General features: G+C 44.0%; 3 non-coding genes across 3 annotated transcripts; all 3 read right to left on the bottom strand.

Moving 5' to 3' along the window:
- Window positions 1-1,046: 1,046 nt before the first annotated feature.
- On the bottom strand, window positions 1,047-1,237 carry LOC141245134 (U2 spliceosomal RNA). Its single transcript, XR_012308982.1, has one exon. It is a non-coding gene; the product is annotated as a U2 spliceosomal RNA (small nuclear RNA).
- A 1,115-nt stretch (window positions 1,238-2,352) lies between these two features.
- Window positions 2,353-2,543, bottom strand: LOC141245135 (U2 spliceosomal RNA). Its single transcript, XR_012308983.1, has one exon. It is a non-coding gene; the product is annotated as a U2 spliceosomal RNA (small nuclear RNA).
- A 1,115-nt stretch (window positions 2,544-3,658) lies between these two features.
- LOC141245060 (U2 spliceosomal RNA) lies at window positions 3,659-3,845 on the bottom strand. Its single transcript, XR_012308924.1, has one exon. It is a non-coding gene; the product is annotated as a U2 spliceosomal RNA (small nuclear RNA).
- Window positions 3,846-11,348: the final 7,503 nt, after the last annotated feature.

Consider the following 11,348-nt stretch of genomic DNA (forward strand, 5'->3'; position numbering starts at 1 on the left):
CTGGACTCCCGTTAAGAAGACATGTTGTCAACCTCTAGATCCCTTACATGCCTGCACTTTTCGGCTTGCTGCTGCTGCAATCCACGCGTTTTAGATCTGCATAACTCCACCTCTTTAAACACAGCACCTTCACCCCCTGCTGTTCCCACCCGCCTCAACACCGTTGGAAGGGAGGAGAACCAATTAAGGCGGGGGGTGGGGTGGAACGAGCAGCTGTCTACCCTTAGCAGGAGGGCTCCTGATTACATACCTCTCCTGCTGCTGCTGCTGCTGGCTGTCCAGCAGCAGACTGAAGGTGGCTGCTGCTGTGCACAGGTATATAAAGGCTCAGAGCCTATTATGACACGCGCAGCCAGCGTTCCATTGCCACATTCCATCTACTGCAGGCAGGATACCTGGCTGGCTGAATGTCGCTGAGAAGCTCACAGAGACCGCCATAAGCAACAGTTTAACAGAATGCCACAGACTAATCAACCAAACTTTTTGGGTTGGGTTCTCTTTTATAGTCTGCAGGCATTAAATGAAAGAAGTCAGTGTTCCAGCAGAAGGAGACAACGTTTCAGAAAAGGCATTGTAGCAAACCAAAAAAGAAATTTTAAGCGCAGCAGAGTAACCAGCACACATACCTGTTAGCTCAGGTGAGTTTAAAAGGCTGCTGTTGTTAACAAGGGCATTTGCTAAATAGATGGTGTGTGTGCAACAATATACTGAAAGGTCAATTATATTGTGCAGCTTATCTCACCACCTGTAGTTATTTAGGTGAAAGCTCCAAAATGCTTGCCTAATATGTCTGTTTATCCAAAAGGAAGTAAAAAGGGAGAGCTAGAAAGATAGCATTGCATCACATTACATGGCAATGCAATGCACAGTTGCTGAAGTTGAACCAAAATGAGCTTGTAATCTGGCTTCTGCAACTTTGAACATGAAAAATCCAATGAGGAGAAGAAAAGCAAAGCCAAAGAGTCCATCCCAAAATCCGACAAACAAGCAAAATGAACAAAAAACATTGAATTCAATTCTTTCTGATTTTAGAAACTGCATTAAAGAAGGGGTGCACCGGTCCTGGAGATACTGCAATACCAGGTCAATGCGTGGAGTGGACAGAGCAAGCTCTTTTTCCATCTCCCTGTTCTAAAAATCCATTTAATATATGGTCCCCAGATAGGGGACGTATCAGATATTAAACTGATAAGAACAGATACTACACTTGATCTTAGCCAAAAGGCCGAGAAGCGATAACCAGAATTGGTTTCAAACTACGGAGCCACCCAAGGATCCTGAAAAGTCCATTTGTGGAGATGAGCTCCTGGACTCCCGTTAAGAAGACATGTTGTCAACCTCTAGATCCCTTACATGCCTGCACTTTTCGGCTTGCTGCTGCTGCAATCCACGCGTTTTAGATCTGCATAACTCCACCTCTTTAAACACAGCACCTTCACCCCCTGCTGTTCCCACCCGCCTCAACACCGTTGGAAGGGAGGAGAACCAATTAAGGCGGGGGGTGGGGTGGAACGGGCAGCTGTCTACCCTTAGCAGGAGGGCTCCTGATTACATACCTCTCCTGCTGCTGCTGCTGCTGGCTGTCCAGCAGCAGACTGAAGGTGGCTGCTGCTGTGCACAGGTATATAAAGGCTCAGAGCCTATTATGACACGCGCAGCCAGCGTTCCATTGCCACATTCCATCTACTGCAGGCAGGATACCTGGCTGGCTGAATGTCGCTGAGAAGCTCACAGAGACCGCCATAAGCAACAGTTTAACAGAATGCCACAGACTAATCAACCAAACTTTTTGGGTTGGGTTCTCTTTTATAGTCTGCAGGCATTAAATGAAAGAAGTCAGTGTTCCAGCAGAAGGAGACAACGTTTCAGAAAAGGCATTGTAGCAAACCAAAAAAGAAATTTTAAGCGCAGCAGAGTAACCAGCGCACATACCTGTTAGCTCAGGTGAGTTTAAAAGGCTGCTGTTGATAACAAGGGCATTTGCTAAATAGATGGTGTGTGTGCAACAATATACTGAAAGGTCAATTATATTGTGCAGCTTATCTCACCACCTGTAGTTATTTAGGTGAAAGCTCCAAAATGCTTGCCTAATATGTCTGTTTATCCAAAAGGAAGTAAAAAGGGAGAGCTAGAAAGATAGCATTGCATCACATTACATGGCAATGCAATGCACAGTTGCTGAAGTTGAACCAAAATGAGCTTGTAATCTGGCTTCTGCAACTTTGAACATGAAAAATCCAATGAGGAGAAGAAAAGCAAAGCCAAAGAGTCCATCCCAAAATCCGACAAACAAGCAAAATGAACAAAAAACATTGAATTCAATTCTTTCTGATTTTAGAAACTGCATTAAAGAAGGGGTGCACCGGTCCTGGAGATACTGCAATACCAGGTCAATGCGTGGAGTGGACAGAGCAAGCTCTTTTTCCATCTCCCTGTTCTAAAAATCCATTTAATATATGGTCCCCAGATAGGGGACGTATCAGATATTAAACTGATAAGAACAGATACTACACTTGATCTTAGCCAAAAGGCCGAGAAGCGATAACCAGAATTGGTTTCAAACTACGGAGCCACCCAAGGATCCTGAAAAGTCCATTTGTGGAGATGAGCTCCTGGACTCCCGTTAAGAAGACATGTTGTCAACCTCTAGATCCCTTACATGCCTGCACTTTTCGGCTTGCTGCTGCTGCAATCCACGCGTTTTAGATCTGCATAACTCCACCTCTTTAAACACAGCACCTTCACCCCCTGCTGTTCCCACCCGCCTCAACACCGTTGGAAGGGAGGAGAACCAATTAAGGCGGGGGGTGGGGTGGAACGAGCAGCTGTCTACCCTTAGCAGGAGGGCTCCTGATTACATACCTCTCCTGCTGCTGCTGCTGCTGGCTGTCCAGCAGCAGACTGAAGGTGGCTGCTGCTGTGCACAGGTATATAAAGGCTCAGAGCCTATTATGACACGCGCAGCCAGCGTTCCATTGCCACATTCCATCTACTGCAGGCAGGATACCTGGCTGGCTGAATGTCGCTGAGAAGCTCACAGAGACCGCCATAAGCAACAGTTTAACAGAATGCCACAGACTAATCAACCAAACTTTTTGGGTTGGGTTCTCTTTTATAGTCTGCAGGCATTAAATGAAAGAAGTCAGTGTTCCAGCAGAGGGAAACAACGTTTCAGAAAAGGCATTGTAGCAAACCAAAAAAGAAATTTTAAGCGCAGCAGAGTAACCAGCGCACATACCTGTTAGCTCAGGTGAGTTTAAAAGGCTGCTGTTGATAACAAGGGCATTTGCTAAATAGATGGTGTGTGTGCAACAATATACTGAAAGGTCAATTATATTGTGCAGCTTATCTCACCACCTGTAGTTATTTAGGTGAAAGCTCCAAAATGCTTGCCTAATATGTCTGTTTATCCAAAAGGAAGTAAAAAGGGAGAGCTAGAAAGATAGCATTGCATCACATTACATGGCAATGCAATGCACAGTTGCTGAAGTTGAACCAAAATGAGCTTGTAATCTGGCTTCTGCAACTTTGAACATGAAAAATCCAATGAGGAGAAGAAAAGCAAAGCCAAAGAGTCCATCCCAAAATCCGACAAACAAGCAAAATGAACAAAAAACATTGAATTCAATTCTTTCTGATTTTAGAAACTGCATTAAAGAAGGGGTGCACCGGTCCTGGAGATACTGCAATACCAGGTCAATGCGTGGAGTGGACAGAGCAAGCTCTTTTTCCATCTCCCTGTTCTAAAAATCCATTTAATATATGGTCCCCAGATAGGGGACGTATCAGATATTAAACTGATAAGAACAGATTTTTTTTAATTTGGCTATCCCCTGCAGAGGGATAAAACCGTTTATTAAAACTTTAACAAATTACAAGCATAATTAAACAAATACCAAACGTTAAAAGACAAATGAAATTTACAAAACAAAAAAATACAAAGATTTTAAATAATTAGGTTCCATTGGTCAACAAGCCATTTTTTGGAAATATGTACATTCTTCTTTTTGTCAATTAAATAATAAGTATACATTTCACATAAACATAAACTTAAAACATCATTCACTGATAAAACATCTTGTTTAAAAATAGCAATGTTGCGCGCTTTCCAGAGAGATGACTTGGCGCAGTTCACTGTCTTCCAAGCCATTGTGTACTGGTCCATTGTGGGGCATTCCATAAGTCCGTATAGCACAGTTTTATATGTAAAGTCCTTGAGGTCTGCCACCCTTTCCAGTAGGGGGAGCAGTCTTCTCCAGAAATCCTTTGCAAAATTACATGTCCATAATAGATGTTCCACCGTTTCCTCGTCTTGGCATCCGGTTCTTTGGCAGATGGCAGACCTCACAAATCCTCTTCTGTATTGGAATGCCCGGCAAGGAAGACAGCGGTGCATGCAACTCCAAGCCAGATCTCTCTGTTCATTAAAAAGATAAAAAACGTTAATCATTTTCCAGATAGACATAGATTTGTCATCATCATATCTGTCAACATTACATATTTCCTCACTTTTACGTATTTCTTTATTTAGTTTCTTACTATTTCTTAATTCCTCTATTTTCTTAGTCCCTAAATTAAAATCGGACACTATTTTCCTTAAAATCTCATAATGCGTCGACAAATTAAAAGCATGGGGCACAGATATATTAACTTCATACCATCCAAACTTTCTCATAAAAAATCCTGTATTAAAACGCATAAAAAAGGACCAATAGTGATTCTTAAAAAGGGCATTAAAACAGTAAACGAACAGATGGATTAAAAGAAACCTATTAAAATCTGGAAAATCTTTACCACCTTTTACTTTTGATTTCATCACGATTTCTCTTTTCAGCTTTTCCATTTTTGAGTTCCAAAAGAAGGTAAAACAGGTTTTGGTTATCTTTTTTAAAACATTAACAGGCGGGGGGAAAACCATGCTAAGATACAATAAAAGAGGTAAAATCACCATCTTTAAAACCAATACTTTACCCTCCATTGTAAGTCTCCTCATGTTCCACATACATATTTTCGTATTTACTTTCTGTGTAACTGTTTCCCAACTATTATAACCATCATTATTTTCAGTGAATGATATACCTAAAATGGAAATGGATTCGGAGACATTAATTGGTACATCACGTAAAATCATCCCCCCAACACTTAAAATGTTACACTTATTAAAATTGATTTTAAAACCAGAAGCTAGGCAAAAGGATTGCACTTGATGGAGAGTGGCCGTAAGTGATGGTGCATCTGTACACAAGACCGCCACGTCATCCATGTAGCCTACAACCTTGGCCTCCAAACCACCGCTTCCAGGCAGAGGGACACCGCATATCTGTTTATTTTGGCGTATTGCACATAACATTGGTTCCAGTGCACAGATAAACAGTATGGGGGACAGAGGGCATCCCTGTTTCACCCCTGACCGTAAAAATACCTCTTGTGTCTTAAAACCATTCACTAAAATCTTACTTGTACAATCCTTGTAAAATGCTTTAAGCGATAGTAAAAACCCTTCTGGTATGCCCATTTTCTCTAAAACTTTAAAAAGATAAAAGTGTGAGACACGGTCAAATGCTTTTTCAAAATCAATAGATAAAATCGCCATTTTCCCCTTTCTGTCTTTCACATCCTCAATACAGTCTTTCACTAAATTCAGATTGTCCCATATACTGCGCCCCGGCACCCCACACACTTGATTAGAATGAATAACTTTGCTGATGACTTCTTTTAGACGATTTGCACAAATTTTAGCCATTATTTTATAGTCACAATTTAAAAGTGTTATTGGTCTCCAGTTTTCTAATTTTGATTTATCACCTTTTTTATATAGGAGGGAGACTTCACCTTTCTTCCAGGAATTTAATAAAACCTTATTATTAAAAACCTCAGTAAACAAATAAAACAAATCATCTTTTAAAATATCATAAAAACATACATAAAATTCTATTGGGATGCCATCAGGACCAGGGACCTTTCCAGTTTTAAAACTTTTAATAGTTTTTAACACTTCTTGTTCCGTTAAAACTTGGGATAAAAACTCTTGGGATGCGGGATCTAAAACAGCTGTTAGTCCTTGCAGCGAATCATCCATTAATTTATTATCTATATTTTTTCCATTAAAAAGATTAGAAAAAAAAACCTCAACTTTACCCAGCATATTTTTTATATTATTCTCACCATCTATATGGTCAATTATCACTTTTTCTTTTTTATTTTTCCTAAAAAAATATCTGGAACACTTTTCATTTTCTTCTATATGTTGTACTCTAGAACGAAAAATGATCTCTTTTCCTTTTTGTTCTAGCCATTTTGAAATCTCTTCTTTTAAGTTTGAAATATCAAGTTGTACATCTATCCCATTGTCTCTGAGCTTAAATAATGTTTGTAGGCGGGTATTTAAAATTCTATATTCTTCATATTTTTCTTTGGCTCTACATATACTCTTTTTAATAAAAAAGTCTTTTATTTTTACTTTCATTCTATCCCACCATACACTCATAGTCTCATTTGTTTTTTTCCCTTTTCTACATTTCCTATAAAACTCAATAAAATCTGATAAAATCTGCGGGTCGGTTAAAAGGGATACGTTCATTTTCCAGCTTTTCTTACCACATTTTTTGTTGTCATTTACTTTTATGGTAAAGGATAAAAGTTTATGGTCTGAAAATATATTAGTTAAAACTTCACATTTGGCAGGTATTGTTTTATCTGAACCAAAAATAAAATCAATCCTAGAGCTACAATTAGCATTGCTCCAAGTGAAACCGGCGTCCTCTGGGCTGTCACTATGACACTCTTTATATATGTCTATCAATTTAGCATCTTTGACTATATCATGTAGCATACCTGAGGTTTTATCGTAGTTCCTGCTTACAGAGCTGGAGCGCCGGTTTTCACCTTTTAAAACACAATTAAAATCCCCTGCTAAGATAAAAGGTTCAGAGTTATTAATAAATAATGGTAAAAGATCAAGCATTTCGGCTCTTTCATTTTTCTCTGGGGATCCATAAAAATTTAAAAACTGCCATCTAATACCATCAATAAAAGCTTTCACTAATAAAATACGACCTGGTAAAATTTCCTGAATAAAATCAATTAAAACGTTCCCTTTAAAAAGTATGGCTACACCCGCTGATCCTGCAGCATTCGATCCGGACCAGACAGATGGCCCACACTTCCACTCATCTTTATATTTTTGATATGACATTTCATGTGGGATATTACATTCTTGCAGAAAAAATACAGATGCAGTAAAACACGTAAAAAAATTAAAAAGAGCAGTTCTTCTCGTGTTAGATTTTATGCCTCTCACGTTGAGGGAAATACCTTTGAGTTCAGCCATCATTAGAAAATGTAAAAATTTTACTTAGGTAACTAAGAGCAACGGATTTACCTGTCCGATGAACCTGATCAGACCACTGGGCTTGCGCCTCCCTCCTCATCTGATAGTATCGTCACGAGAGTCTCCGTGGAGGAGGAAAGATTACCACATTTATATAAACCCGACGCTACACTGGCATAGCTCGGAGGGCTGGCTGGCAGAACCCGCTGGGTCTCCATTGGCTGGCCATGCAGTTCCTCATCAGGTGGGTCCCCGAGGGGTTCCGCCGCCCCTGTTTGACCTGTAGAAGGTCGTCCTATAGGAGGAGGTTGCGCACAAGGCAGAGCCTCTGACTCTTCAGAGGCAGCAAGATCCCGGTCCCCACCTGTAGCAGCGGAGACCGAAACCCCTGAGGGTCCAGCGTCCACGTCCCCTTCTGGAGAAGTGTCCATCTGTTCACCTCCTGCTGCCTTCTCCGAACCACCCTTTTTCTTTTTCTTAGGACCCACCTTTATCCACTCAGCGCCCTCAGCCCTAGGAGACTCAGACTGGGCATGGGCTTCTGTGTCGGCCTTTTGCCGGTCCCTTTTGACCTTACCAGTAGTGCCCTTCTGCTCCTTCTCAGCCCTCCTTTTGGACTCCTGCAGGTCCTGCAGCCAGGTTTTGGGATTTGGTATTTTACCTGTCATAGACTCTGGAGACACTTCACTATTTGGTACGCCCTTATTGTCTCCAGAGGCTCCAGGTTGTTGTTCCTCCTCCTGAGGGGTGGTCTGATCTTTTGGTCCTTGGTCGGACGTCTTGGACTTCCCCTTTTGCTCATCTTCCCGAAATCTGTGAGGGCAAGAAAAATAAAAGTGACGTGGAGTCTGGCAAAAACTGCATTTCTTTTCCTTAGGGCATTCTTTTGTCTCATGTTCTTCACTAGCACAATTTCTACATGATACATGACAGTTTTCTTTTGAATGACCATAGCGCCCACAATTTCTGCAATATACTGGCATCCCAGAAAAGAAGAAATCCCCACTTGTTTGCCCAATTTTGAAACGGGCAGGGGGGAGCCGTATACCACCTGGTGTATTTGGATCTCTTGTACACTTCACAAGGAATTTCCACTTAGATGTCCATATGTTATATTCGTTTAATATCTTCCCAATACATTTAACACTTTTAAAATAAATTGCTAGAAATGACATTACTTCTGGAGCAGAAACAAAGGGCGAAAATACTTTTACAATAACCAGTCTTACCTCATCCAGGACGTGCTCAACAATTTGTATCCCTTTCAAAACAGGACTATTTTCAACTTTTTTTAACTTTTCTAGTACATCTCTAAAAATACCTTCTCCGGTGAATGTGATGTCATAGTCACCTCTTCTGGGATAATCCTGGATGGAGAGAATTACATTCCTTTGTACGCCAAGAAGGTTCCTGAGCACGTCCTGGACTACATACCATAATTTTCTCATATCCGAGCCACCCGCCGTGAAGTGAACTCGGATAGAGTTTTTTAGCCTCGCATAAAGAGGCACGAGGTTAGGATCAACCTCCATGGAAAAACGCAACAAGGTTGCAAATTGCAGCCGCTTGCAATCTGCGCTCCCAGTGTTCTTGCAGCGAAAAACACCTGGAAGCTGGGGGATCGCAACTCGTTACCCTGGGACTAAGCCCTCTCCCTAATAGCAGCAAGCAGGTTAAGTCCACCAAAGTGGACGATCCTGCCAGGCCAAGGAGAGGGGTACCCGAGTGCCCTTCAACCACAATCTCCTGCAATAAAGCACTTGATCGTAGCCAAAAGGCCGAGAAGCGATAACCAGAATTGGTTTCAAACTACGGAGCCACCCAAGGATCCTGAAAAGTCCATTTGTGGAGATGAGCTCCTGGACTCCCGTTAAGAAGACATGTTGTCAACCTCTAGATCCCTTACATGCCTGCACTTTTCGGCTTGCTGCTGCTGCAATCCACGCGTTTTAGATCTGCATAACTCCACCTCTTTAAACACAGCACCTTCACCCCCTGCTGTTCCCACCCGCCTCAACACCGTTGGAAGGGAGGAGAACCAATTAAGGCGGGGGGTGGGGTGGAACGAGCAGCTGTCTACCCTTAGCAGGAGGGCTCCTGATTACATACCTCTCCTGCTGCTGCTGCTGCTGGCTGTCCAGCAGCAGACTGAAGGTGGCTGCTGCTGTGCACAGGTATATAAAGGCTCAGAGCCTATTATGACACGCGCAGCCAGCGTTCCATTGCCACATTCCATCTACTGCAGGCAGGATACCTGGCTGGCTGAATGTCGCTGAGAAGCTCACAGAGACCGCCATAAGCAACAGTTTAACAGAATGCCACAGACTAATCAACCAAACTTTTTGGGTTGGGTTCTCTTTTATAGTCTGCAGGCATTAAATGAAAGAAGTCAGTGTTCCAGCAGAGGGAGACAACGTTTCAGAAAAGGCATTGTAGCAAACCAAAAAAGAAATTTTAAGCGCAGCAGAGTAACCAGCGCACATACCTGTTAGCTCAGGTGAGTTTAAAAGGCTGCTGTTGATAACAAGGGCATTTGCTAAATAGATGGTGTGTGTGCAACAATATACTGAAAGGTCAATTATATTGTGCAGCTTATCTCACCACCTGTAGTTATTTAGGTGAAAGCTCCAAAATGCTTGTGTGGCACCCCAGGGGTCTGGTTTTCCACAGTAATGTAATGTTATGTCTGAGAGCAGGTGGGAGGTCCTTTGGTCAGGGATCCTGTGCATGCCACACCTCCTGCCCAGTCTTGGGAGGGGAAGAACTTCCCCTGTATAAACCCGGGGCTGAGGCAGGGTGAGTCAGACAAGGAGAGTGGAGACAAGAAGCAGCATAGGAAACAGCAGAGTTACAAGGAGTCAGGGGCTGGCAGCTACAGAGCTCGCCCTGACTAAGAAGATTCTTTACCGGACCCGGAGTCCGAGGCTGTGGGGACTAACTCCTACCCAGCAGCAGAATCCGTCAGGCAGGGGATTTCAGGTCCTCTGGCCCACAAGCCCGAAGGCACGGTCACACGCGTGGGACCAGCACCGCCATCGTGGAGCGGAAGCCATTAGAAGGCCCCGAGTCACCGGCCATACGGGTGAGCACCACACGGTACACTCAGGGACGTGGGCTACTTACATCAGCTTCTAGCAAGGTAGCCAGAAGAGTACAGTCAGTTTGGGAGGCCTACAACTACGCCTGGCCAGGGGAGATCCCATCTGCTCAAAGACTGACCAGGCCCCGTTTGCTAGCAAGTACTCCGGGAGGGTCTGTCGTTGTTACCAGTAAAGACCCTGAACTACACCGTACCGTCTCTGAGTGGTTCCTGCTACCCCCATCATCCACGTCGGCTGCCCTGAGGCCATACCCCTCCCGTTGGGGGTTATACTATCACGCTGCACAATCCTACCACCGGCCTCAGCGGTCTGCCCTGCAGCAGCAGCTTCCTGGCTGCACTCAACGGGTGGCGTAGTCATCAACTATTTACTACTAATAGACTGCCGTCTAGTTTGACTCCCTGGGCACGGACCGGGTCACCGCCACGAGACTACAACCCTCCACTGATCCGGCTCCGGGTAGGCTCCCGCGTGCGCAACGCAGCGCGACACAGGCCCAGGGGCGCGTCAACTTTGGCGTAGTCGGCAGGATTTCGTGCCCGCAACCACCGGGTACTGCGTGCCTGAAAAGCAAAGACTGTTCAAACTTACCAGTGGTGAAGGTTTCCCGCCATCCTGCGCCATCTTCTACCTTCTTCCCGCCATCCGCGAAGTTTTCCCGCCATCCGGCGCCATCTTCGACCTTCTTCCCGCCATCCGTGGAGTTTTCCCGCCATTGGACGCCATCTTGAGGACGCCGCGCGGGAAGAAGAGGGGCGTGGACTCCGAAAGCGCGCGAGAACTGAAGCCCCGCCTCACGTCCGGACGTTGCGTAAGGTCCTGGAAGGAGCCCAGCAGACGCCGACGTCACAGGAGCGTGACGGAAGGTCCTCAACCCTGACGATCCACTGCGGAGCCGCGGCCTACGGAAGAGGATC

This window comes from Phyllobates terribilis, unplaced genomic scaffold (assembly GCF_046119375.1).
Source record: "Phyllobates terribilis strain yellow unplaced genomic scaffold, ASM4611937v1 Scaffold_1748__1_contigs__length_216518, whole genome shotgun sequence".
NCBI classification, from domain to species: Eukaryota; Metazoa; Chordata; class Amphibia; order Anura; family Dendrobatidae; genus Phyllobates; species Phyllobates terribilis.